Source organism: Trachinotus anak, unplaced genomic scaffold (assembly GCF_046630095.1).
Source record: "Trachinotus anak isolate AG129_WGS33_773 ecotype Australia unplaced genomic scaffold, CSIRO_AGI_Tana_v1 ptg000003l, whole genome shotgun sequence".
NCBI classification, from domain to species: domain Eukaryota; kingdom Metazoa; phylum Chordata; class Actinopteri; order Carangiformes; family Carangidae; genus Trachinotus; species Trachinotus anak.
This window is the reverse complement of record NW_027273854.1, coordinates 20,842,711-20,861,833: the sequence shown is the minus strand read 5'-3', so window position 1 is coordinate 20,861,833 and position 19,123 is coordinate 20,842,711. Positions and strand designations below refer to the sequence as shown.

Genomic DNA, 19,123 nt, shown 5'->3' with positions numbered 1-19,123 from the left:
CAGTTTCAAATGCCCCTCTGGCAGTGGCTGGAGGAAGGTGAGTCAACCTGCCCCACAGCTGATATCCCTCACGCGCCCTGGAAGGGCTGCTAGCCTCCAATCAACCCCGCATTTTCCCTGTATTTTGGTCCCCGGGGGCCTGCAAGCGCCTGATAACTTGAGAAATTTGTGGGGATTGCATGTTGAGGCCCAGACACTTTTCTCCACAGCCCGATTGGCTAGAGCCCGTGACAACATGGGGAGGGGGCGGGGATTTGGCAAGCTAAGAGAAGGCTACCGTGAGGGCGGTGACTGGGACCAATGGGGTCCTCGGCCGCTCTTGAGGAGAGGCCTGTACTGACTCTGGTTTCTCTTCATCACGCACAAGTCTTTCGCCTTTTACTAAAGACTTCCGTGGAGAGGAACACCAATGAGTTTAAGCTATTTTTGGCAGGCTCTGCCGTATGGCTGAGCCCCTTGAGTTTGTGAAAAGTCAAACAGCTGTCGAGGTCAGGAATGGGGAGGTGGGCGGAGGTGGTGAAAAGCAGCCATTGCTCCGCTCATGTCAAAAGCAGCCAACCGCGACCAGCGAGATTTGTGCCAAGAGCCTGGCTGGAACGCCAGACACTTTGGGCCCATCGCTTCTCGGCCTTTTGGCTAAGATCAAGTGTAGTATCTGTTCTTATCAGTTTAATATCTGATATGTCCTCTACCCGAGGACAAACATATTAAATGGATTTTTAGAACTGGGAGCTGAAAAAGGGGCTTGCTCCGTTCACTCCACGCATCGACCTGGCATTGCAGTGCCGCCGGGAACGGTGCACCCTTCTCTGGCCGTGTGGAAAAGCAAGCAAGCAAGCAAGCAAGCAAGCAAACAATGACGCAAACGTACAGTTTCAAATGCCCCTCTGGCAGTGGCTGGAGGAAGGTGAGTCAACCTGCCCCACAGCTGATATCCCTCACGCGCCCTGGAAGGGCTGCTAGCCTCCAATCAACCCCGCATTTTCCCTGTATTTTGGTCCCCGGGGGCCTGCAAGCGCCTGATAACTTGAGAAATTTGTGGGGATTGCATGTTGAGGCCCAGACACTTTTCTCCACAGCCCGATTGGCTAGAGCCCGTGACAACATGGGGAGGGGGCGGGGATTTGGCAAGCTAAGAGAAGGCTACCGTGAGGGCGGTGACTGGGACCAATGGGGTCCTCGGCCGCTCTTGAGGAGAGGCCTGTACTGACTCTGGTTTTTCTTCATCACGCACAAGTCTTTCGCCTTTTACTAAAGACTTCCGTGGAGAGGAACACCAATGAGTTTAAGCTATTTTTGGCAGGCTCTGCCGTATGGCTGAGCCCTTTGAGTTTGTCAAAAGTCAAACAGCTGTCGAGGTCAGGAATGGGGAGGTGGGCGGAGGTGGTGAAAAGCAGCCATTGCTCCGCTCATGTCAAAAGCAGCCAACCGCGACCAGCGAGATTTGTGCCAAGAGCCTGGCTGGAACGCCAGACACTTTGGGCCCATCGCTTCTCGGCCTTTTGGCTAAGATCAAGTGTAGTATCTGTTCTTATCAGTTTAATATCTGATATGTCCTCTACCCGAGGACAAACATATTAAACGGATTTTTAGAACTGGGAGCTGAAAAAGGGGCTTGCTCCGTTCACTCCACGCATCGACCTGGCATTGCAGTGCCGCCGGGAACGGTGCACCCTTCTCTGGCCGTGTGGAAAAGCAAGCAAGCAAGCAAGCAAGCAAGCAAACAATGACGCAAACGTACAGTTTCAAATGCCCCTCTGGCAGTGGCTGGAGGAAGGTGAGTCAACCTGCCCCACAGCTGATATCCCTCACGCGCCCTGGAAGGGCTGCTAGCCTCCAATCAACCCCGCATTTTCCCTGTATTTTGGTCCCCGGGGGCCTGCAAGCGCCTGATAACTTGAGAAATTTGTGGGGATTGCATGTTGAGGCCCAGACACTTTTCTCCACAGCCCGATTGGCTAGAGCCCGTGACAACATGGGGAGGGGGCGGGGATTTGGCAAGCTAAGAGAAGGCTACCGTGAGGGCGGTGACTGGGACCAATGGGGTCCTCGGCCGCTCTTGAGGAGAGGCCTGTACTGACTCTGGTTTCTCTTCATCACGCACAAGTCTTTCGCCTTTTACTAAAGACTTCCGTGGAGAGGAACACCAATGAGTTTAAGCTATTTTTGGCAGGCTCTGCCGTATGGCTGAGCCCTTTGAGTTTGTGAAAAGTCAAACAGCTGTCGAGGTCAGGAATGGGGAGGTGGGCGGAGGTGGTGAAAAGCAGCCATTGCTCCGCTCATGTCAAAAGCAGCCAACCGCGACCAGCGAGATTTGTGCCAAGAGCCTGGCTGGAACGCCAGACACTTTGGGCCCATCGCTTCTCGGCCTTTTGGCTAAGACTGCGGTCGCCTCCTTTTGATGGTTAAATTCTTGCCTGTTGTGGCTCTGAGTTAAACCAGCTCTTGGGAGGAAATTGTCTACATTCCTTGTTTAAAGTTGTGCAACTTTTCTGTAGTTGCATATCTTAAACAAATAGGAATTCATTGGCCCAGAGAATCTCTTACCTGAGCTCTGCCGGATTCAACACCTTGTCCAGGCCAAAACTTGAAAAGGTAAGTACGTTTTTAGATTTTTTTCCTTTTTTATATTTTTAATTGTATTTACTTATTTATTGTTCATTGTTTTTTTGTCCATTGTAAGTTTTTTACTGATTTTAGATCCTTTTAGCTTGTGGTGCCTCCACCATGTCGGCCACCCATGCCAACATGCGGAGGCACCACAGCGTCCGTTTTAAGTTTAAAGAAAAGGATGGAAAGCTCCTGGAGATGTCAAGGCTAGATTTCTCCAGGAAGCTAATCCAACAGGCTTTGAAATTCACAGCAAACGATTTGAATTGTATTTTGACCCTACCATTAAACAAAGGTTTTGATGTAAGCTTCCAGTCTGCGGCTATCTTGAGAGAATTTTGGACAAGATTTGAGTCTGTGAAACCCCAGTTTTCTGCATTTGTTGTTGAAAAACTGACTGATAATGCATTGAAAACAGTCATTGTCAGAATGTTTAATGAGACAGTGAATGCAGAAGACATTTGTATATGGCTGGGGAGATACTGCACTGTTAAAGGCCAGGCTACCAAAGTGAGAGATGAGGACGGCATCTGGAATTGCGCTTGGAGGGTCCCCATTCAACAATGGCAGGACCCCCAGGGCTTCCAAGGCCTGAAACATCTGCCGTCAATGATAGTTCTGGGTGAAAACAGGGGCTACATCCACTACCAAGGTCAGCCCAAGCTCTGCCGCAAGTGTGGTGAGCATGGGCACCTGGTAGAAGCGTGCACAAAAACCTTTTGCGGAAAGTGTAGAGAAATTGGGCACACTTTTGAGGAGTGCACCAATGGCAGGAAGTGCAACCTTTGTGGAGAAACAAATCATCTCTTCAGAGCTTGCCCCAAATCGTTTGCCAACAAACTAAAGGCAGCAAAAGCCAATGAACAAAATGGAGGACAAAAAGAAAAAGAGCAGGTTGAAGAGGCTGGGCAGGAAAATTCAAATCTCCCGCCAGATACTGTGATTGGAGAGGAGGGATCATGTGAGGCGGGAGAGGGGGAGGGGCCTGCAACAGCCCCATCAATGGAGAGTGGAGAGGAGGATGGGGAGATGCAGGAAGTGGGCGGAGCTAGTTCAGAAATGGAAGATTTTCAACCACCTGAAAATAGTGAGGATGCCCCCCTCCCCGATGCCCAGCAAACAAAGAGACTTGCATCGGAATTGTCCTCTGAGTCTCCTGTAGCCTCAGAGAAGAGGGGAAGAGTTGGGACTCTCTCAGACAGTTCATCTGTGGAGGAGCCCAGAGTCTTCCCCTCCAATTCACCAAATGAAGTCTCTTTTCTGACAGTAGCTCTACAATCAACCCCTAAGGACTCCAAGCTAAATGCAGCCTTGCGTCAAAGGCCAACCCCCAGAGTCCGACGGGGGAATGGAGCTCAACTCCCTCCTTCATCACCTGTTGAAGTGAAGGAGGAGCCCCGTTCACAAGAAATAGTCTAACTGCCTTTTTTTTTAAAAAAAAAAGATATTTTAGCATCTTAAACCTCTATTTAGTGTTTTTAAAATTTCATACCTGTTGTTTTTAATCATACTCATGACACTCACCTTCTCAACCATCAATGTGAGAAGTGTGAAGTCGAGAGTTAGAGCCCAGAGTGTTTTATCCTTTCTTAAATCTACAAAGTCAGATGTGTTTTTAATGCAGGAATGTGGCATACCGTTTTTAAAACACTACCGACAGTGGGAGGAGATGTGGCCACAGACATCGATATGGAGCGGATCAAACCAAAATAAGAACGATGGAGTGGCCATTTTAATAAAAAACCCTCAGGTTCTGGTGAAGGGTAGCACTGTGGTGAGAGACGGTAGGGCACTTTTAGCACACTTGACCTTTATGGGACAGGATTTTAACCTTCTCAATATTTATGGCTTTAACGACAAAAATGACAGGTATGACCTTTTAGAAGACCTGCAGTCCCACATGCTAGGGAGAGTGCCATTAGTTTTAGGAGGTGATTTTAACTGTATTTTAAGTCGAAAAGATAGAAAAAGAACAGGGGAAGATTTTAAAATTGACAAAACATCGGTTTTATTACAGGGCATATGCAGGGATTTTAAACTACAAGACTGTTTTAAAACCATGCATCCCAGAGAGGAGGGCTTCACCTGGTTCAGTGGTGATGGCACCAGAGCCTCTCGCATAGATTTTATTTTCACACGGGACTGCCCGCCGACCGATGCTAGATTGACCCCTGTTTTCTTTTCTGACCACCTGATGCTCTCCTGCACCCTTTCACTCTCTTCAGGTGTGACTTTTGGAAGTGGTCTGTGGAAACTCAACTGCTCCCTGCTTGAAGATCAACATCTAGTTCAGCAGTACAGGGAGCAGTACCGAGAGTGGCAGACCCTTCAAGACATGTACGATACACGAGCACACTGGTGGGAGATGGTGAAGGGAAAGACCCAGACTTTTTTCAGACAGGCAGGCAAAAAAAGAAAGGGCAAGGAGAACAGACGCATGATGGGACTGCAGAAGCGACTACAGCGCTATTTTAACCTCAACCAAAATGGAATGGATTTTAATGAAGAAATTAGAGAAATCAAATCAGAGATGTCGGTTTTAGCTGAAATTAAAAGCAAGGGTGTCATTTTAAGGAGCAGGGAACGGGAAATAGAGGAGGGTGAGAAGTGCACCAGGTATTTTTTTAAGAAAATTGTTAGTAAAGGGGGGACCATTTTAAAACTAAAAAAGGAAAACGGGTGCATAACAGAGAATATCGAAGAAATTAAACAGATTGTGGAAAATTTTTACGTAGAATTGTATAAAGAAAAGCCCATTAGAATAGACACCATGAATGAAGTTTTAAAATCCATCGATAAAAAAGTAAAAGACAGTGTGCTTTTAACCCAAGATTTTACCATTCTAGAGTTAAATAAATGTTTGTCAAGTTTTAAAAAAGGGAAGTCCCCAGGACAGGATGGACTTCCCTTGGAATTTTATTTGACCTTTTGGGACATTTTAGCACCTGATTTGATCGATGTTTTTAAAGACTTTGAGCACCTAGACCGACTTCCTGACAGTTTTAGAGTAGGGATAGTGACTCTACTGCACAAAAACAAAGACAAGACCGACCTGATGAACTGGAGACCTATCGCACTTTTAAACCTTGATTGTAAACTTTTTAGCAAACTTTTAGCCTCACGTATGTCCTTGTTTTTAAAGGGGGTGATTCACCCGGATCAAGGCTGTGCCATCCCAGGGAGGAAGATCACCGACAGCCTGGTACTGATCCGAGACACCATCTGTTACGCGAGAGACAGAAACATCCGGCTAGTAGTCCTAAATTTAGATTTTGAGAAAGCCTTCGATCGGGTCTCGCACCAGTACCTTTTCAAGGTACTGCAAAAAATGGGGTTCCCAGAAAGGTTTCTAGCTTGGGTGGGATTGCTGTATCGGGACATTACCAGCAAATTTGTGATTAACGGGCATTTGACAAAAGCAGTCGATATTAACTGCGGTGTCCGTCAGGGTTGTCCGTTATCTGCCCTCCTATACATAACATGTATAGAACCGCTGGCACAGATCTTGAGAAGGGATCAACGAATCAATGGGTTGGGAGTACCGGGGAGCGGGGGACTGGACACCAAGTGTATTTTATACATGGACGACGTGAACATTTTATGCACCGACCTTTTATCCGTCAACAGGACGCTGGACTTGACTGACTGGTTTGGACAGGCTTCTGGGTCAAAGTTGAACAAAAACAAGACCCAAGCCCAATTTTATGGACCGTGGACAGCGACTGAGATGACAGGACTCCCTTTGACTGTGACCCAGACTGACCAAAAAATACTGGGGATCAAATTTGACAGGGAGGGAGAAGGAACAACAAATTGGCCAGACGTGGTAGGGAAAGTAAAACAAAGACTAGGATATTGGGGACTTAGAGGACTGACTATTGAAGGAAAGGTTTTAATCATCAAAGCGGTGATTTTACCTTTGCTTTTACTCATCAGTTCTGTTTTTATCCCACCTAGGAGAGTGCTTTTAGATCTGGAGCGAGCCATCTTTTATTTCCTGTGGGGCTCCAAGTGGGAGAGACTGAGGAGGGAGGTCATGAAAAGGCCAAAAGAGAAAGGAGGAAAAGGAGTGCCTGACCTGTACTTGTTTTTAGGAAGCCGATACACCGCACTACACCTCAAACAAGCCACAGACCCATCCGGAAACCCCAAAACTACAGCCATGACACGTTTCTGGATGGGATCGTACCTCAGACGATTGAAGATTTTACCTACAGATCTTAAAGTACCCGTGTCTTTTAGCCTGCCACCAGCCTATGCTTTTATCCCGACGTTTTTAAAGCATTTTAAACTGGAGCAGGAGGAGCTGCATATTTTAACCAACCACCGTTCTCTGATCTCTGTTGTGCAGGAGCAGGAGCCAGTGAGTCCAGTGCGCGGGCTCGCATTTGGCGAGCCCTCAACAGTTTGGCGCAACGTGAACCATTCTGCTCTTCCAAACAGACTCCGGGACCTGTCATGGATGGTGGCTCATGAGATTCTCCCAGTCAGGTCCGTCATGCACTCCCGGGGCATGTCAACACGCTCAACCTGCCCCCGACCCGGTTGTGGCGCGCCAGAGTCGGTGAGGCATTTGCTCTGGGAGTGCAGCGCTGCCGTAGACCAGTGGGCAATGGCCGGCTCCTTGCAATTCCCGTACTTGCCAGCAAGGGAGGTCCTTACAGCACAACTGGTGCTCTATGGGGTGAGCCAAAAAACACTGAAGAAAGATGACTTTGCCCAGATGTGGCTCACCCTAGCCGCCATCAAAGACGCCATATGGACCTCCAGAAACTTGCTGGTAAGGAAGCACATGCAGATCCCCCCCGTGGCTGTGATCCGGATGGCTGTAGGCGGCAGGCCTAGGACACAGCCACAAAGAAGCATCGCCTCTGTGCCCATTCGGACGAAGGAGCCGGAGCCACACATGAAAAGGTCAAAGCAGCGGCGGCCTGGCTCTCCGGGTGAGGCAGGTGGGAAGGAGCAACAGGGTGAGGATCTCCTCTGAGCACCACGACAGGATCCCGAGAGACCAAATGTTTGGGGGAGCGGAATGAGTGACCCTGGGTAGGGACTCACTCTGCTCCTGCACAAAATTAGAAAGAAGAGAAGTTTTAAACCAATGCACTCCCTTTTAAAGATTTGGGACACTCCATGGTTTTCATTTGTGAGATGGATTTTATGTTTGACAACATGTAAAACCCCTTGAAATATTTGTTTTTAATGTTTTAAAAAAAAAAACAAACAAACAAACAATGGTTTTACAACTATTTATCATAGTGTTGTGATTATAATGTACCCTTTGTATCTCAAGATGTAAACCTTCTTTGAAAAAACTTGAAATGAGTGTCAATAAATCTTTTCGAAAGAAAAAAAATCTGTTCTTATCAGTTTAATATCTGATATGTCCTCTACCCGAGGACAAACATATTAAACGGATTTTTAGAACTGGGAGCTGAAAAAGGGGCTTGCTCCGTTCACTCCACGCATCGACCTGGCATTGCAGTGCCGCCGGGAACGGTGCACCCTTCTCTGGCCGTGTGGAAAAGCAAGCAAGCAAGCAAGCAAGCAAACAATGACGCAAACGTACAGTTTCAAATGCCCCTCTGGCAGTGGCTGGAGGAAGGTGAGTCAACCTGCCCCACAGCTGATATCCCTCACGCGCCCTGGAAGGGCTGCTAGCCTCCAATCAACCCCGCATTTTCCCTGTATTTTGGTCCCCGGGGGCCTGCAAGCGCCTGATAACTTGAGAAATTTGTGGGGATTGCATGTTGAGGCCCAGACACTTTTCTCCACAGCCCGATTGGCTAGAGCCCGTGACAACATGGGGAGGGGGCGGGGATTTGGCAAGCTAAGAGAAGGCTACCGTGAGGGCGGTGACTGGGACCAATGGGGTCCTCGGCCGCTCTTGAGGAGAGGCCTGTACTGACTCTGGTTTCTCTTCATCACGCACAAGTCTTTCGCCTTTTACTAAAGACTTCCGTGGAGAGGAACACCAATGAGTTTAAGCTATTTTTGGCAGGCTCTGCCGTATGGCTGAGCCCTTTGAGTTTGTGAAAAGTCAAACAGCTGTCGAGGTCAGGAATGGGGAGGTGGGCGGAGGTGGTGAAAAGCAGCCATTGCTCCGCTCATGTCAAAAGCAGCCAACCGCGACCAGCGAGATTTGTGCCAAGAGCCTGGCTGGAACGCCAGACACTTTGGGCCCATCGCTTCTCGGCCTTTTGGCTAAGATCAAGTGTAGTATCTGTTCTTATCAGTTTAATATCTGATATGTCCTCTACCCGAGGACAAACATATTAAACGGATTTTTAGAACTGGGAGCTGAAAAAGGGGCTTGCCCCGTTCACTCCACGCATCGACCTGGCATTGCAGTGCCGCCGGGAACGGTGCACCCTTCTCTGGCCGTGTGGAAAAGCAAGCAAGCAAGCAAGCAAGCAAACAATGACGCAAACGTACAGTTTCAAATGCCCCTCTGGCAGTGGCTGGAGGAAGGTGAGTCAACCTGCCCCACAGCTGATATCCCTCACGCGCCCTGGAAGGGCTGCTAGCCTCCAATCAACCCCGCATTTTCCCTGTATTTTGGTCCCCGGGGGCCTGCAAGCGCCTGATAACTTGAGAAATTTGTGGGGATTGCATGTTGAGGCCCAGACACTTTTCTCCACAGCCCGATTGGCTAGAGCCCGTGACAACATGGGGAGGGGGCGGGGATTTGGCAAGCTAAGAGAAGGCTACCGTGAGGGCGGTGACTGGGACCAATGGGGTCCTCGGCCGCTCTTGAGGAGAGGCCTGTACTGACTCTGGTTTCTCTTCATCACGCACAAGTCTTTCGCCTTTTACTAAAGACTTCCGTGGAGAGGAACACCAATGAGTTTAAGCTATTTTTGGCAGGCTCTGCCGTATGGCTGAGCCCTTTGAGTTTGTGAAAAGTCAAACAGCTGTCGAGGTCAGGAATGGGGAGGTGGGCGGAGGTGGTGAAAAGCAGCCATTGCTCCGCTCATGTCAAAAGCAGCCAACCGCGACCAGCGAGATTTGTGCCAAGAGCCTGGCTGGAACGCCAGACACTTTGGGCCCATCGCTTCTCGGCCTTTTGGCTAAGATCAAGTGTAGTATCTGTTCTTATCAGTTTAATATCTGATATGTCCTCTACCCGAGGACAAACATATTAAACGGATTTTTAGAACTGGGAGCTGAAAAAGGGGCTTGCTCCGTTCACTCCACGCATCGACCTGGCATTGCAGTGCCGCCGGGAACGGTGCACCTTTCTCTGGCCGTGTGGAAAAGCAAGCAAGCAAGCAAGCAAGCAAACAATGACGCAAACGTACAGTTTCAAATGCCCCTCTGGCAGTGGCTGGAGGAAGGTGAGTCAACCTGCCCCACAGCTGATATCCCTCACGCGCCCTGGAAGGGCTGCTAGCCTCCAATCAACCCCGCATTTTCCCTGTATTTTGGTCCCCGGGGGCCTGCAAGCGCCTGATAACTTGAGAAATTTGTGGGGATTGCATGTTGAGGCCCAGACACTTTTCTCCACAGCCCGATTGGCTAGAGCCCGTGACAACATGGGGAGGGGGCGGGGATTTGGCAAGCTAAGAGAAGGCTACCGTGAGGGCGGTGACTGGGACCAATGGGGTCCTCGGCCGCTCTTGAGGAGAGGCCTGTACTGACTCTGGTTTCTCTTCATCACGCACAAGTCTTTCGCCTTTTACTAAAGACTTCCGTGGAGAGGAACACCAATGAGTTTAAGCTATTTTTGGCAGGCTCTGCCGTATGGCTGAGCCCTTTGAGTTTGTGAAAAGTCAAACAGCTGTCGAGGTCAGGAATGGGGAGGTGGGCGGAGGTGGTGAAAAGCAGCCATTGCTCCGCTCATGTCAAAAGCAGCCAACCGCGACCAGCGAGATTTGTGCCAAGAGCCTGGCTGGAACGCCAGACACTTTGGGCCCATCGCTTCTCGGCCTTTTGGCTAAGACTGCGGTCGCCTCCTTTTGATGGTTAAATTCTTGCCTGTTGTGGCTCTGAGTTAAACCAGCTCTTGGGAGGAAATTGTCTACATTCCTTGTTTAAAGTTGTGCAACTTTTCTGTAGTTGCATATCTTAAACAAATAGGAATTCATTGGCCCAGAGAATCTCTTACCTGCGCTCTGCCGGATTCAACACCTTGTCCAGGCCAAAACTTGAAAAGGTAAGTACGTTTTTAGATTTTTTTCCTTTTTATATTTTTAATTGTATTTACTTATTTATTGTTCATTGTTTTTTTGTCCATTGTAAGTTTTTTACTGATTTTAGATCCTTTTAGCTTGTGGTGCCTCCACCATGTCGGCCACCCATGCCAACATGCGGAGGCACCACAGCGTCCGTTTTAAGTTTAAAGAAAAGGATGGAAAGCTCCTGGAGATGTCAAGGCTAGATTTCTCCAGGAAGCTAATCCAACAGGCTTTGAAATTCACAGCAAACGATTTGAATTGTATTTTGACCCTACCATTAAACAAAGGTTTTGATGTAAGCTTCCAGTCTGCGGCTATCTTGAGAGAATTTTGGACAAGATTTGAGTCTGTGAAACCCCAGTTTTCTGCATTTGTTGTTGAAAAACTGACTGATAATGCATTGAAAACAGTCATTGTCAGAATGTTTAATGAGACAGTGAATGCAGAAGACATTTGTATATGGCTGGGGAGATACTGCACTGTTAAAGGCCAGGCTACCAAAGTGAGAGATGAGGACGGCATCTGGAATTGCGCTTGGAGGGTCCCCATTCAACAATGGCAGGACCCCCAGGGCTTCCAAGGCCTGAAACATCTGCCGTCAATGATAGTTCTGGGTGAAAACAGGGGCTACATCCACTACCAAGGTCAGCCCAAGCTCTGCCGCAAGTGTGGTGAGCATGGGCACCTGGTAGAAGCGTGCACAAAAACCTTTTGCGGAAAGTGTAGAGAAATTGGGCACACTTTTGAGGAGTGCACCAATGGCAGGAAGTGCAACCTTTGTGGAGAAACAAATCATCTCTTCAGAGCTTGCCCCAAATCGTTTGCCAACAAACTAAAGGCAGCAAAAGCCAATGAACAAAATGGAGGACAAAAAGAAAAAGAGCAGGTTGAAGAGGCTGGGCAGGAAAATTCAAATCTCCCGCCAGATACTGTGATTGGAGAGGAGGGATCATGTGAGGCGGGAGAGGGGGAGGGGCCTGCAACAGCCCCATCAATGGAGAGTGGAGAGGAGGATGGGGAGATGCAGGAAGTGGGCGGAGCTAGTTCAGAAATGGAAGATTTTCAACCACCTGAAAATAGTGAGGATGCCCCCCTCCCCGATGCCCAGCAAACAAAGAGACTTGCATCGGAATTGTCCTCTGAGTCTCCTGTAGCCTCAGAGAAGAGGGGAAGAGTTGGGACTCTCTCAGACAGTTCATCTGTGGAGGAGCCCAGAGTCTTCCCCTCCAATTCACCAAATGAAGTCTCTTTTCTGACAGTAGCTCTACAATCAACCCCTAAGGACTCCAAGCTAAATGCAGCCTTGCGTCAAAGGCCAACCCCCAGAGTCCGACGGGGGAATGGAGCTCAACTCCCTCCTTCATCACCTGTTGAAGTGAAGGAGGAGCCCCGTTCACAAGAAATAGTCTAACTGCCTTTTTTTTTTAAAAAAAAAGATATTTTAGCATCTTAAACCTCTATTTAGTGTTTTTAAAATTTCATACCTGTTGTTTTTAATCATACTCATGACACTCACCTTCTCAACCATCAATGTGAGAAGTGTGAAGTCGAGAGTTAGAGCCCAGAGTGTTTTATCCTTTCTTAAATCTACAAAGTCAGATGTGTTTTTAATGCAGGAATGTGGCATACCGTTTTTAAAACACTACCGACAGTGGGAGGAGATGTGGCCACAGACATCGATATGGAGCGGATCAAACCAAAATAAGAACGATGGAGTGGCCATTTTAATAAAAAACCCTCAGGTTCTGGTGAAGGGTAGCACTGTGGTGAGAGACGGTAGGGCACTTTTAGCACACTTGACCTTTATGGGACAGGATTTTAACCTTCTCAATATTTATGGCTTTAACGACAAAAATGACAGGTATGACCTTTTAGAAGACCTGCAGTCCCACATGCTAGGGAGAGTGCCATTAGTTTTAGGAGGTGATTTTAACTGTATTTTAAGTCGAAAAGATAGAAAAAGAACAGGGGAAGATTTTAAAATTGACAAAACATCGGTTTTATTACAGGGCATATGCAGGGATTTTAAACTACAAGACTGTTTTAAAACCATGCATCCCAGAGAGGAGGGCTTCACCTGGTTCAGTGGTGATGGCACCAGAGCCTCTCGCATAGATTTTATTTTCACACGGGACTGCCCGCCGACCGATGCTAGATTGACCCCTGTTTTCTTTTCTGACCACCTGATGCTCTCCTGCACCCTTTCACTCTCTTCAGGTGTGACTTTTGGAAGTGGTCTGTGGAAACTCAACTGCTCCCTGCTTGAAGATCAACATCTAGTTCAGCAGTACAGGGAGCAGTACCGAGAGTGGCAGACCCTTCAAGACATGTACGATACACGAGCACACTGGTGGGAGATGGTGAAGGGAAAGACCCAGACTTTTTTCAGACAGGCAGGCAAAAAAAGAAAGGGCAAGGAGAACAGACGCATGATGGGACTGCAGAAGCGACTACAGCGCTATTTTAACCTCAACCAAAATGGAATGGATTTTAATGAAGAAATTAGAGAAATCAAATCAGAGATGTCGGTTTTAGCTGAAATTAAAAGCAAGGGTGTCATTTTAAGGAGCAGGGAACGGGAAATAGAGGAGGGTGAGAAGTGCACCAGGTATTTTTTTAAGAAAATTGTTAGTAAAGGGGGGACCATTTTAAAACTAAAAAAGGAAAACGGGTGCATAACAGAGAATATCGAAGAAATTAAACAGATTGTGGAAAATTTTTACGTAGAATTGTATAAAGAAAAGCCCATTAGAATAGACACCATGAATGAAGTTTTAAAATCCATCGATAAAAAAGTAAAAGACAGTGTGCTTTTAACCCAAGATTTTACCATTCTAGAGTTAAATAAATGTTTGTCAAGTTTTAAAAAAGGGAAGTCCCCAGGACAGGATGGACTTCCCTTGGAATTTTATTTGACCTTTTGGGACATTTTAGCACCTGATTTGATCGATGTTTTTAAAGACTTTGAGCACCTAGACCGACTTCCTGACAGTTTTAGAGTAGGGATAGTGACTCTACTGCACAAAAACAAAGACAAGACCGACCTGATGAACTGGAGACCTATCGCACTTTTAAACCTTGATTGTAAACTTTTTAGCAAACTTTTAGCCTCACGTATGTCCTTGTTTTTAAAGGGGGTGATTCACCCGGATCAAGGCTGTGCCATCCCAGGGAGGAAGATCACCGACAGCCTGGTACTGATCCGAGACACCATCTGTTACGCGAGAGACAGAAACATCCGGCTAGTAGTCCTAAATTTAGATTTTGAGAAAGCCTTCGATCGGGTCTCGCACCAGTACCTTTTCAAGGTACTGCAAAAAATGGGGTTCCCAGAAAGGTTTCTAGCTTGGGTGGGATTGCTGTATCGGGACATTACCAGCAAATTTGTGATTAACGGGCATTTGACAAAAGCAGTCGATATTAACTGCGGTGTCCGTCAGGGTTGTCCGTTATCTGCCCTCCTATACATAACATGTATAGAACCGCTGGCACAGATCTTGAGAAGGGATCAACGAATCAATGGGTTGGGAGTACCGGGGAGCGGGGGACTGGACACCAAGTGTATTTTATACATGGACGACGTGAACATTTTATGCACCGACCTTTTATCCGTCAACAGGACGCTGGACTTGACTGACTGGTTTGGACAGGCTTCTGGGTCAAAGTTGAACAAAAACAAGACCCAAGCCCAATTTTATGGACCGTGGACAGCGACTGAGATGACAGGACTCCCTTTGACTGTGACCCAGACTGACCAAAAAATACTGGGGATCAAATTTGACAGGGAGGGAGAAGGAACAACAAATTGGCCAGACGTGGTAGGGAAAGTAAAACAAAGACTAGGATATTGGGGACTTAGAGGACTGACTATTGAAGGAAAGGTTTTAATCATCAAAGCGGTGATTTTACCTTTGCTTTTACTCATCAGTTCTGTTTTTATCCCACCTAGGAGAGTGCTTTTAGATCTGGAGCGAGCCATCTTTTATTTCCTGTGGGGCTCCAAGTGGGAGAGACTGAGGAGGGAGGTCATGAAAAGGCCAAAAGAGAAAGGAGGAAAAGGAGTGCCTGACCTGTACTTGTTTTTAGGAAGCCGATACACCGCACTACACCTCAAACAAGCCACAGACCCATCCGGAAACCCCAAAACTACAGCCATGACACGTTTCTGGATGGGATCGTACCTCAGACGATTGAAGATTTTACCTACAGATCTTAAAGTACCCGTGTCTTTTAGCCTGCCACCAGCCTATGCTTTTATCCCGACGTTTTTAAAGCATTTTAAACTGGAGCAGGAGGAGCTGCATATTTTAACCAACCACCGTTCTCTGATCTCTGTTGTGCAGGAGCAGGAGCCAGTGAGTCCAGTGCGCGGGCTCGCATTTGGCGAGCCCTCAACAGTTTGGCGCAACGTGAACCATTCTGCTCTTCCAAACAGACTCCGGGACCTGTCATGGATGGTGGCTCATGAGATTCTCCCAGTCAGGTCCGTCATGCACTCCCGGGGCATGTCAACACGCTCAACCTGCCCCCGACCCGGTTGTGGCGCGCCAGAGTCGGTGAGGCATTTGCTCTGGGAGTGCAGCGCTGCCGTAGACCAGTGGGCAATGGCCGGCTCCTTGCAATTCCCGTACTTGCCAGCAAGGGAGGTCCTTACAGCACAACTGGTGCTCTATGGGGTGAGCCAAAAAACACTGAAGAAAGATGACTTTGCCCAGATGTGGCTCACCCTAGCCGCCATCAAAGACGCCATATGGACCTCCAGAAACTTGCTGGTAAGGAAGCACATGCAGATCCCCCCCGTGGCTGTGATCCGGATGGCTGTAGGCGGCAGGCCTAGGACACAGCCACAAAGAAGCATCGCCTCTGTGCCCATTCGGACGAAGGAGCCGGAGCCACACATGAAAAGGTCAAAGCAGCGGCGGCCTGGCTCTCCGGGTGAGGCAGGTGGGAAGGAGCAACAGGGTGAGGATCTCCTCTGAGCACCACGACAGGATCCCGAGAGACCAAATGTTTGGGGGAGCGGAATGAGTGACCCTGGGTAGGGACTCACTCTGCTCCTGCACAAAATTAGAAAGAAGAGAAGTTTTAAACCAATGCACTCCCTTTTAAAGATTTGGGACACTCCATGGTTTTCATTTGTGAGATGGATTTTATGTTTGACAACATGTAAAACCCCTTGAAATATTTGTTTTTAATGTTTTAAAAAAAAAAACAAACAAACAAACAATGGTTTTACAACTATTTATCATAGTGTTGTGATTATAATGTACCCTTTGTATCTCAAGATGTAAACCTTCTTTGAAAAAACTTGAAATGAGTGTCAATAAATCTTTTCGAAAGAAAAAAAATCTGTTCTTATCAGTTTAATATCTGATATGTCCTCTACCCGAGGACAAACATATTAAACGGATTTTTAGAACTGGGAGCTGAAAAAGGGGCTTGCTCCGTTCACTCCACGCATCGACCTGGCATTGCAGTGCCGCCGGGAACGGTGCACCCTTCTCTGGCCGTGTGGAAAAGCAAGCAAGCAAGCAAGCAAGCAAACAATGACGCAAACGTACAGTTTCAAATGCCCCTCTGGCAGTGGCTGGAGGAAGGTGAGTCAACCTGCCCCACAGCTGATATCCCTCACGCGCCCTGGAAGGGCTGCTAGCCTCCAATCAACCCCGCATTTTCCCTGTATTTTGGTCCCCGGGGGCCTGCAAGCGCCTGATAACTTGAGAAATTTGTGGGGATTGCATGTTGAGGCCCAGACACTTTTCTCCACAGCCCGATTGGCTAGAGCCCGTGACAACATGGGGAGGGGGCGGGGATTTGGCAAGCTAAGAGAAGGCTACCGTGAGGGCGGTGACTGGGACCAATGGGGTCCTCGGCCGCTCTTGAGGAGAGGCCTGTACTGACTCTGGTTTTTCTTCATCACGCACAAGTCTTTCGCCTTTTACTAAAGACTTCCGTGGAGAGGAACACCAATGAGTTTAAGCTATTTTTGGCAGGCTCTGCCGTATGGCTGAGCCCTTTGAGTTTGTGAAAAGTCAAACAGCTGTCGAGGTCAGGAATGGGGAGGTGGGCGGAGGTGGTGAAAAGCAGCCATTGCTCCGCTCATGTCAAAAGCAGCCAACCGCGACCAGCGAGATTTGTGCCAAGAGCCTGGCTGGAACGCCAGACACTTTGGGCCCATCGCTTCTCGGCCTTTTGGCTAAGATCAAGTGTAGTATCTGTTCTTATCAGTTTAATATCTGATATGTCCTCTACCCGAGGACAAACATATTAAACGGATTTTTAGAACTGGGAGCTGAAAAAGGGGCTTGCCCCGTTCACTCCACGCATCGACCTGGCATTGCAGTGCCGCCGGGAACGGTGCACCCTTCTCTGGCCGTGTGGAAAAGCAAGCAAGCAAGCAAGCAAGCAAACAATGACGCAAACGTACAGTTTCAAATGCCCCTCTGGCAGTGGCTGGAGGAAGGTGAGTCAACCTGCCCCACAGCTGATATCCCTCACGCGCCCTGGAAGGGCTGCTAGCCTCCAATCAACCCCGCATTTTCCCTGTATTTTGGTCCCCGGGGGCCTGCAAGCGCCTGATAACTTGAGAAATTTGTGGGGATTGCATGTTGAGGCCCAGACACTTTTCTCCACAGCCCGATTGGCTAGAGCCCGTGACAACATGGGGAGGGGGCGGGGATTTGGCAAGCTAAGAGAAGGCTACCGTGAGGGCGGTGACTGGGACCAATGGGGTCCTCGGCCGCTCTTGAGGAGAGGCCTGTACTGACTCTGGTTTCTCTTCATCACGCACAAGTCTTTCGCCTTTTACTAAAGACTTCCGTGGAGAGGAACACCAATGAGTTTAAGCTATTTTTGGCAGGCTCTGCCGTATGGCTGAGCCCTTTGAGTTTGTGAAAAGTCAAACAGCTGTCGAGGTCAGGAATGGGGAGGTGGGCGGAGGTGGTGAAAAGCAGCCATTGCTCCGCTCATGTCAAAAGCAGCCAACCGCGACCAGCGAGATTTGTGCCAAGAGCCTGGCTGGAACGCCAGACACTTTGGGCCCATCGCTTCTCGGCCTTTTGGCTAAGATCAAGTGTAGTATCTGTTCTTATCAGTTTAATATCTGATATGTCCTCTACCCGAGGACAAACATATTAAACGGATTTTTAGAACTGGGAGCTGAAAAAGGGGCTTGCTCCGTTCACTCCACGCATCGACCTGGCATTGCAGTGCCGCCGGGAACGGTGCACCTTTCTCTGGCCGTGTGGAAAAGCAAGCAAGCAAGCAAGCAAGCAAACAATGACGCAAACGTACAGTTTCAAATGCCCCTCTGGCAGTGGCTGGAGGAAGGTGAGTCAACCTGCCCCACAGCTGATATCCCTCACGCGCCCTGGAAGGGCTGCTAGCCTCCAATCAACCCCGCATTTTCCCTGTATTTTGGTCCCCGGGGGCCTGCAAGCGCCTGATAACTTGAGAAATTTGTGGGGATTGCATGTTGAGGCCCAGACACTTTTCTCCACAGCCCGATTGGCTAGAGCCCGTGACAACATGGGGAGGGGGCGGGGATTTGGCAAGCTAAGAGAAGGCTACCGTGAGGGCGGTGACTGGGACCAATGGGGTCCTCGGCCGCTCTTGAGGAGAGGCCTGTACTGACTCTGGTTTCTCTTCATCACGCACAAGTCTTTCGCCTTTTACTAAAGACTTCCGTGGAGAGGAACACCAATGAGTTTAAGCTATTTTTGGCAGGCTCTGCCGTATGGCTGAGCCCTTTGAGTTTGTGAAAAGTCAAACAGCTGTCGAGGTCAGGAATGGGGAGGTGGGCGGAGGTGGTGAAAAGCAGCCATTGCTCCGCTCATGTCAAAAGCAGCCAACCGCGACCAGCGAGATTTGTGCCAAGAGCCTGGCTGGAACGCCAGACACTTTGGGCCCATCGCTTCTCGGCCTTTTGGCTAAGACTGCGGTCGCCTCCTTTTGATGGTTAAATTCTTGCCTGTTGTGGCTCTGAGTTAAACCAGCTCTTGGGAGGAAATTGTCTACATTCCTTGTTTAAAGTTGTGCAACTTTTCTGTAGTTGCATATCTTAAACAAATAGGAATTCATTGGCCCAGAGAATCTCTTACCTGCGCTCTGCCGGATTCAACACCTTGTCCAGGCCAAAACTTGAAAAGGTAAGTACGTTTTTAGATTTTTTTCCTTTTTATATTTTTAATTGTATTTACTTATTTATTGTTCATTGTTTTTTTGTCCATTGTAAGTTTTTTACTGATTTTAGATCCTTTTAGCTTGTGGTGCCTCCACCATGTCGGCCACCCATGCCAACATGCGGAGGCACCACAGCGTCCGTTTTAAGTTTAAAG

General features: G+C 48.3%; 15 non-coding genes and 2 pseudogenes across 15 annotated transcripts; all 17 read left to right on the top strand.

Annotated features, from left to right (window-relative positions):
• Positions 1-337: 337 nt before the first annotated feature.
• On the top strand, positions 338-452 carry LOC139619249 (U5 spliceosomal RNA). The gene has a single exon (XR_011690252.1). It is a non-coding gene; the product is annotated as a U5 spliceosomal RNA (small nuclear RNA).
• Positions 453-616: 164 nt separating this feature from the next.
• LOC139619400 (U2 spliceosomal RNA) lies at positions 617-808 on the top strand. Its single transcript, XR_011690397.1, has one exon. It is a non-coding gene; the product is annotated as a U2 spliceosomal RNA (small nuclear RNA).
• A 399-nt stretch (positions 809-1,207) lies between these two features.
• Positions 1,208-1,322, top strand: LOC139619334 (U5 spliceosomal RNA). The gene has a single exon (XR_011690334.1). It is a non-coding gene; the product is annotated as a U5 spliceosomal RNA (small nuclear RNA).
• Positions 1,323-1,486: 164 nt separating this feature from the next.
• On the top strand, positions 1,487-1,678 carry LOC139619548 (U2 spliceosomal RNA). Its single transcript, XR_011690541.1, has one exon. It is a non-coding gene; the product is annotated as a U2 spliceosomal RNA (small nuclear RNA).
• A 399-nt stretch (positions 1,679-2,077) lies between these two features.
• LOC139619248 (U5 spliceosomal RNA) lies at positions 2,078-2,192 on the top strand. The gene has a single exon (XR_011690251.1). It is a non-coding gene; the product is annotated as a U5 spliceosomal RNA (small nuclear RNA).
• A 5,751-nt stretch (positions 2,193-7,943) lies between these two features.
• LOC139619763 (U2 spliceosomal RNA) lies at positions 7,944-8,120 on the top strand (annotated as a pseudogene).
• Positions 8,121-8,515: 395 nt separating this feature from the next.
• Positions 8,516-8,630, top strand: LOC139619247 (U5 spliceosomal RNA). Its single transcript, XR_011690250.1, has one exon. It is a non-coding gene; the product is annotated as a U5 spliceosomal RNA (small nuclear RNA).
• Positions 8,631-8,794: 164 nt separating this feature from the next.
• Positions 8,795-8,986, top strand: LOC139619347 (U2 spliceosomal RNA). The gene has a single exon (XR_011690346.1). It is a non-coding gene; the product is annotated as a U2 spliceosomal RNA (small nuclear RNA).
• Positions 8,987-9,381: 395 nt separating this feature from the next.
• Positions 9,382-9,496, top strand: LOC139619246 (U5 spliceosomal RNA). The gene has a single exon (XR_011690249.1). It is a non-coding gene; the product is annotated as a U5 spliceosomal RNA (small nuclear RNA).
• Positions 9,497-9,660: 164 nt separating this feature from the next.
• Positions 9,661-9,852, top strand: LOC139619575 (U2 spliceosomal RNA). The gene has a single exon (XR_011690567.1). It is a non-coding gene; the product is annotated as a U2 spliceosomal RNA (small nuclear RNA).
• A 395-nt stretch (positions 9,853-10,247) lies between these two features.
• Positions 10,248-10,362, top strand: LOC139619245 (U5 spliceosomal RNA). Its single transcript, XR_011690248.1, has one exon. It is a non-coding gene; the product is annotated as a U5 spliceosomal RNA (small nuclear RNA).
• A 5,750-nt stretch (positions 10,363-16,112) lies between these two features.
• On the top strand, positions 16,113-16,289 carry LOC139619762 (U2 spliceosomal RNA; annotated as a pseudogene).
• Positions 16,290-16,684: 395 nt separating this feature from the next.
• LOC139619333 (U5 spliceosomal RNA) lies at positions 16,685-16,799 on the top strand. Its single transcript, XR_011690333.1, has one exon. It is a non-coding gene; the product is annotated as a U5 spliceosomal RNA (small nuclear RNA).
• A 164-nt stretch (positions 16,800-16,963) lies between these two features.
• LOC139619335 (U2 spliceosomal RNA) lies at positions 16,964-17,155 on the top strand. Its single transcript, XR_011690335.1, has one exon. It is a non-coding gene; the product is annotated as a U2 spliceosomal RNA (small nuclear RNA).
• A 395-nt stretch (positions 17,156-17,550) lies between these two features.
• LOC139619244 (U5 spliceosomal RNA) lies at positions 17,551-17,665 on the top strand. The gene has a single exon (XR_011690247.1). It is a non-coding gene; the product is annotated as a U5 spliceosomal RNA (small nuclear RNA).
• Positions 17,666-17,829: 164 nt separating this feature from the next.
• Positions 17,830-18,021, top strand: LOC139619574 (U2 spliceosomal RNA). The gene has a single exon (XR_011690566.1). It is a non-coding gene; the product is annotated as a U2 spliceosomal RNA (small nuclear RNA).
• Positions 18,022-18,416: 395 nt separating this feature from the next.
• Positions 18,417-18,531, top strand: LOC139619242 (U5 spliceosomal RNA). Its single transcript, XR_011690245.1, has one exon. It is a non-coding gene; the product is annotated as a U5 spliceosomal RNA (small nuclear RNA).
• The last annotated feature ends 592 nt before the right edge of the window (positions 18,532-19,123 follow it).